At 30.9% G+C, this 7,604-nt stretch overlaps 1 long non-coding RNA gene across 2 annotated transcripts; it reads right to left on the reverse strand.

Moving 5' to 3' along the window:
• LOC107630911 lies at positions 1,828-5,025 on the reverse strand. Of its 2 annotated transcripts, XR_002353134.1 has the most exons (5): positions 4,546-5,025; positions 3,906-3,987; positions 2,780-2,847; positions 2,353-2,481; positions 1,828-2,072 (listed from the first exon to the last, which is right to left on the reverse strand). It is a non-coding gene; the product is annotated as an uncharacterized LOC107630911 (long non-coding RNA). The 2 variants fall into 2 exon arrangements; XR_002353130.1 differs by having other exon boundaries at positions 1,828-2,481.

Below are 7,604 nucleotides of genomic sequence, written 5' to 3' on the forward strand. Positions count from 1 at the left end.
GGGGTTAGTGTTAAGGGAGAGTAAGAGTTTGGGACAACAAGAGAGAGAAAGAAATTCGACGATGATGATAAAGAGAGTTAGGGGTTAGTGATGAGGGAGAGGAGACTGAAAGAAAGAGAGAAAAAGAAGCTCGATTATGATGATGAAGTCTGAAAGGGGGTTGGGAATTAGTGGGGAAGGGAAGGGTTTTTTATTTAGAGGATAAAATTGTCTAAAAAATGTGTTTATTGACAAAAAGATGATTTTATAACGTTTTATAACGTTGAAGATAATTTTAATAACAAAAAAAGTCGAGAACGATTTTGACTTTCACCCTAAACCTTAGGAACAGAAAAAATACTTAATCCATAATTCAACCACCTTAAGTAAAAGATAACTAGTATATAATAATGTTTGTTATATTTGATATATTGTATATAATATTTGGGATGAAATCCTTTTTCTTAAAATTTCAAAAAGTATCTCAATAATTTTTTAAAATTTTAAATAATATGTACGTAAATGATTCTATATATTATTTAAGATAAAAACTCACATACAATTATTTTTATGTAAAATTAATATTTAAGAACCATTAGATAATTTAACAAATTTAATTAAATAATTATTTAACAATTTTTAATTCTCAACTTCATGTAAAGACAATAGCACATGAGTCTTCACTATTATCTAACAATATTATATATTTAATTGCACCTATTTTGTATTTTTTGTGTTATCTATATATAATAAAACTAAACATATACTACTAAATTTTGCTATTTTAATTAATAAATTACAATAGTACCTAAAAAAACTGCCCAACAAACATGCTATTTTACTTAAACATACTAGTTTATCTAATTTTATTTTGATGGTCATAGGCCAAAAAAAGGTCCAAATAGTATCAATTTATCATTAGTATAAAAGATATGATAGCATATATTCACTACAAGAATAAAGCCGATTAACTACTACAAAAATTGTCGTAAAATCGTCGCTAATCTGACGCAAAATATGATTTGTGACGGATTAGCTACTGCCTAGCAACTAATGCTTTCCTCGCTAATTTCAAGTCGCAGATTAGTGAGACAAATACAATAGTCGCTAATTTATCGGAAAATTTTTTTAGCGACTGAATAGATAGTCGCAAATCCATCACTTTTATAAAAGCTAATTCCATAGAAGAAATAGACTAAAAGGTAGTCGCTAATTAGCAACAAACTCTACTACAGCAGAATCATCGCTAAATCCAAACTAACTTTGTAGACAAAATGGAATGCTTAGTTGACGCTAATTAGCAAGGAATTTTTCCGAATCTAATTTGTCGCAAATTGTCCGCTAATATAATCGCAAATCTGCCACATTTTCTAGCAAATCTACAGTTAATATTTGAAAATCCTTAATCAGATTTGTAGGAATTTTGTCGCTAAACTAAAACTATTCTAAATAAGAAAGTAGAGTTATGAAGTAATCACTAATTTGCTAGGAAATAATACGTAGTCAATTAGTTGTAATACTATCGCAAATATCATCGAAAATTCCTTTTAAACCAGTAACAAATCGATAGGTATCTCGCACTACAAAAACAGGCTTTTGCCACACTTTTAAAACGTGCAAAAGAAGTGTAGCAATATTTTTTCGCGCGCTTTTAAAGCATGCCGAAAAGTGGACATATAGCCACGCTTTTAGAAACATGCCGATTGAGTTGGTTTTGGCTACGCTTCGAAAGCGTGCCAATAGGAGACATACAACCACACTTTTGATGCGTGGCTTACTAGGTAGAACCTTTTGTCACGCATTCAAAGCGTGGCGTATTTCTTTGTCAAATTAAAAAAAGGGAGAAAATAAGAAAGTTTATAAAGAATTGATTTTTTATTGGTTTACATGAATTATTTACATGCTATAATTATAATTAAAAAAAATTACAATTCTATAACAAAACTAATAATTTAATTTACACACTACAAATGTAATGCAAATAAGCCAATAACAACCTCTGTTTCAAGCTAAAATATGGAGAAAAATGCTTGACCCATTTTTGGCAAATTTACCGAGAAATCATCAATTGAGTGTTGATTACCTCATCAGTTCTGCAAATTACAAAAAAGCAACACAGATCAATAAAAGAATGGGAAATCTTTTGTCTATACATGAGGTCATAGAATTATAAGGCAAACTAACCCATGATGCAGAACTCTACAAATGAATTCATAGAAGATGATCACCAAAGAAGTAGCAAGAAATTCAAAAAAGAAAAGGAAAGAAATTCATAATCATAAGGAATCCAACAGTCAAAATCAAGGCACTGCACTACACTACACAACATCATGTGATTCTTGTTTGATTATAATAGTTGACATGTAGACTTACTAATTGATCAGCAAGCATTAACACTGTCTTCAGTGTAAACTTCCTGTTGCAATAATTGAATAAATCTTCCAAGCTTGGTCCAAGAAGGTCAATAGCCATAATGTTGTAGTCTCCTTCAACTCCAAACCACTTTAGGTGGAGAATCCCAATTTCAATAAGGAACCAAATTGGATTACTCAAAAGAAAACATCATGATTATTTTATGAGAAACTTGGAGTCTTAATTATTTGATTTTACTATAAATGCATGATTTCAAAATTCATAGTTTTGATTGCATTAAGACTAGAAGATTCTGGACAACAATCATTTAAAATTTTCAAACTTGAGAAAGCAGAAACCATTTTTCAAGTGAAAATTTTCTATTAGGTAGTACCTAAGACTTTTAGCACAGACAATGCTGAAAAGAAATAGACGTATATATACTTACTCCCTTCTTGAAGAAGCACATATATTTGATTCATAATGAAGCTGTGGATGCTTTGTCTTCACAGATTCCTGAAAAATTTTGGAGGGTAGTAAGTTATCACGAAGAATTACACTATTATAAAGAATCAAAACACAGAAGAACGATGAACAATTCAAGACAAAATGGCATGTAAAAATTGAAGAAAAAATAAGCATGCATCCATAAAGCTTTAATGTGTCATTTCATTTTATATGCCACTTCATAACTCAGAGATCTTATCAATTCTACGTAACCTTAATAAGTATTGCTCTAATTATTGTCCTAAATTAAATGTAGATAGTAAGACAGACGAAATTTCCCATTTTTTAATGTTAAGTTCTTTAGATGTTTAGCAATAAATTATCTCAAAAGTCATGTATCCTAACTAGAATCCAAATATCTTTTTGGAAGAAATCTTGCTAATTCTTTTTTCTAATTTACTCTCCAGGTTTTTGAGGTCCCTGACAATCATATTGCTCAATGACTCACCCAGAATTTGCCTTATATATATATATATATATCAAACCGTCCACAAATTCACATGATTAAAAAAATCTGATCATTCCATATCTTTATTCATTCGTTTCTATCACTTTAAGCAACTCTACTTAGAATTGGAAGAAACATATTTTTAATGCTTAAAATTGAATGACATATGTCAAAGCCATTGTTTCAGACAACACCCAACTTGATTAAAAATGCACATATCAAAGAGATCAATTCTTTTAACCCTCAAGAAGAATGAGTAAGTAGGCTTTATTGAGTCATAATGTTTAAAAGAGACACTTTGGTTTTTACTTTTTACCAATCCCCTAAATAAGTTGTCAAGACAATTTCAATGCTTTCAATGGCATCCTCCAATGCCTCCAATCTTTTAATAGCCAATTTACAAACTGTATTTATACTATAAAACCTAAAGCTATAATCTTATTGTTCCTAAACTACATACATTATAATTTCTTTGACAAATGAACAATAAATTCTTCACACTTGGTTTCTAATTCTTATGCAATCAAAATAAGCACAAGATGCATAGTTGCAATTGCTACTATAAGCTTTGATCTAATAATATTGATGAGTCATAATGGGAGGTCTAGTTTCAGTTTACCTTCTTGTGCTTCAGTTGTGTTTGAGCTTCAATTAATGGTCGTGTGGGACCATGATGAGAGAAGGTTCTTGAACTGTGGGTCCTGTTTCACCAAACATCAAAGTTTGTAAATGCTCAGCTCTTACTACTTAACCCTTTCAAACAATCTTCAAACTCCTAAAATCATTGATTTCAAAAAAAAAAAAAAGAAATCTTATCCAGGTTGTTAAAGTTTCAACAAACCCTATTTAGCACAAACTCAGTAATCAAATAAATAAATAATTTCTCAGAAACAATCATCTGTTTACTCATTGCAAAAACATCAACATAAGCAAATTTCTTGTATACATCCTGAAAAGTTAAAATACAAAGATCATAAATACAGATATTTATTAATTAATCCTTGAACTATTAAACATAAGGTAAATCCAATAAAGATTGATATTAAACATTGTCAATCACTTTAACCCCAAAAAACTTTCACGGACAGAAACCCAAACTCAAAACTGACATCTAAATTTCCACAATGCAACAACTTAAAAGAAGTGGGAGTGAGCTTTGACGCCAAAAATAATAAATAAACGATAAAACTGATCAAAATTTCTTGAATTTGTAGAAACTTTGGGAACCATAGTTTCTGTTAGATCTATGGTTTATTTACCGAAAGCAATGTTGGCGGCAATAACGACATTGCGGAGGAGTCGGTGGGAAACAGTGGTGTAGAGCCTAAGAGCTGTTGCGGGGTTCGTCGGAGTGACAATGAGCGCTGCTGCGATGCCGCTGGCAGCGGCGGAGTCAGTAAGAGAGAGCTTCTTTCCTGCAAACCATGGAGAAAAGGACTGAGGATGGTAGAAAAGATCACTAACGATGGCGGAGAAGACGTCTGATGATGGAAGTAACGAACGGTGATAGCCGGGCAAAAATCGAAGATGGTGGTGTGGGGAAAAGGCTTGGGGTTGCTGGTTGCCGCCATGAGTGAGGGACTATTGGCCGTTACCGTGAACCGCCATGGTCAATGAGGAGCTTTTGACCGTCGGTGGCTACTGGCTAGGGTAGTATGCTCTCTGCTAGGGTTCAAATTTGGGAGAAGAGAAGAATGAGAGTGCTGCAGATGATTTTAGGGTTATGTTAAAAGATAAAAGGAGCTTATACGCAATTTTTAATTTGAAGCACCTGAAAAGGAAGCGCGCTGGCGCGTATTCGAGTGTTTTTAATTTTTAGAATTAAACATTTTTTAAAATTAATATAATTTGTTTTGTGTTTTGTGTTACTTGATTTTGTATCAAAATAAATAAACTAAAATAATTTGTATTATTTTTTTAATTTAAAAATATTTCTATATTTTTTAATTTATATTTTTATATTCAAAATCTCATAAATTCAATTTAAATATACATTATTGGATACTTTGTATATAATAAAATTTATTTAAAATATAATTTATAGAGCAATATATATCATATAAATAAATAGTAAACAAATATTCGGCATTTTTTTTTGTTTGTTTGCACCAGGTATCCATCAGATCGGAAACCCAATGACTAATCTCTTGGGTATTGCAGAGGCAAAGTAGGCGAATCTCCCAAGCAAGCAAGTTCCATTCCCATTCTCCAGTGAGTATCGAACCCGGAAGAAATGGTTAAGGGACACAGACCCTCATCCATCTGTGCCAATTTGCGTTGGTATAAGTATTCGGCATTTGAATCTCATCTCGTGTATGTAATAATTTATTGGCTAATGACAAACTGTTAAATAAAACTCCAATTCATAATAGATTAATTCTTAACTTGTCAAGTTAAGGAATATCATGAAAAACAAAAAATAGTAAATATATATAATGAATGGACGACCACTTTAAAATATTTTATGATTTTTTAGTTTAATCTTAATATTTTAAAATCAAGCAAGACCCAGTTCGGATCATATAAACCAACTGGGTCACTAGTTTTTTTTAATTGAAAACTGTCTGGGTCAAACTGGTTTTTATTGGGTCGAAGCATAAGCAGTCTAACAAGTGGCTCGAAAATTAGATCTCAAATGATGATACAAATTGAAAATCTTTTAGACCAAATTGAAATAAAATAAAGTTTAGGACAATTTTTAAAATTTTTAATAAACTTTAAGAACAAGAAATATACTTTCTATTTTATTAACAACAGAAAAAAAATAACACAATCAGTATATCAATCTATGTTCATATATCATATGTTGTTACTTATTTGATCTTAAATTTGGTATCAATGTGAATTCATGTTTAAAAAGATAAAAAAAAAAATAAAAAAAAAATTCGTTCATAGCTTTACTATATAATACTAATTTATCACAAAAGTTAGCAAGGAGCATGTTGGTAGAGTGGCTAGGGTAGGGTGTTACAATCATAATGTTGTTAAGCGGTCGCTAATTCGTCACTAAATAAGCTTTTGATTAGTGACTCAATTGCGACCAGTTACTTCTAACATTTTCTCGGTTAGCATTGGATTTGTTATAACTCTGCGACGGATTTTCAACGAGATTAGCGAGTAATTTGCTACAAAATAGGTAGGATATAGCTTTTCTTTGCGACAATATTGCCGTTGCCAAGTCGCTCGCTAAATTAAACTTGCGACAATTTAGCGACAAAGGTATTTCGCTCGCTAATCAGCGACTTGAAATCAGCGAACGAAGTGTGTTGGTTATTAAATGGTCGCAAATTTCTCACTATTTAGGTCCTAGGCCTTCAATATCTGTATTTTCACTTTAGCGACTACTTAGCAAGGAACACTTCCCTAGCTGAATGATTTATCCGTTGCGACGAGTTAGCGACGACTATTTTCTGTCGCTATCCTAATTTTAAATTTTACAATATTATGTGACAAATTAGCGAGAAACTAGTCGCTCGCTAAAAATAAAAACTTTGGTGACAAATTAGCTAGGAAATTGTCCATCGCAAAATGCATTTCAAGTCTTTGTGACGGATTAGCTAGTAACATTATTCCTTACTAATTAGCCTTTTCGCACAAAGTTTATTTAGCGACGAACTAGTGTGTGAATTGTTTCTCGCTAATTGTATATCAAATACTTGCGACGAAATAGTGACAATAATATCCCTCGCTACTTTACTTCTATTCGATTGAACCCATAAGTGACTGATTTGCTAGAATATTGTCACTCGCTAATTAATTTGTGACAAATTAGCGATAAAATTTTTCTCGCTTTTTCTTTAGCTACAAAAGTCAATTTGCGAGAAACAAACTTACTCGTGAATCTCTCGCTAATCAGTCGCTTTGCTCAAGTTCGGATATTTTGTGACCGCTCATTAAATAATTTAATTATAAATACTGTTACCGATATAGTCATTTATGTTGCTTTCTTCTATCAATTTAAACTTTTAGAATAAATAATTTTATAATATGATATTAGAATTGTATATCCAAAAGGTTTAAAAATTATTCTTGATAAATTCTAAAAATAAAAAAATAACACAAGACAAATAAAAGAAAAAAAAATGCGTATGCAAAAATCAAGTAAACTTAAAAAAAGCTCTTATTTAAAAAGAATGTTAGAGATATAATCATTTATGTTACCTTCTCTTATTCATTTAAATTTTTAGAATGAATAGTTTTATGACAAATACTACAATTTTATCAATATATTAAAGTTATAAAAATATGAAAATTCTGTTATAAGTTGGTTTCGGAGAAGAAATTAAATCTATTATCAAATATATAATAGGAATTATTT

The sequence above is a fragment of the Arachis ipaensis genome, chromosome B01 (assembly GCF_000816755.2).
Source record: "Arachis ipaensis cultivar K30076 chromosome B01, Araip1.1, whole genome shotgun sequence".
Lineage (NCBI taxonomy): Eukaryota > Viridiplantae > Streptophyta > Magnoliopsida > Fabales > Fabaceae > Arachis > Arachis ipaensis.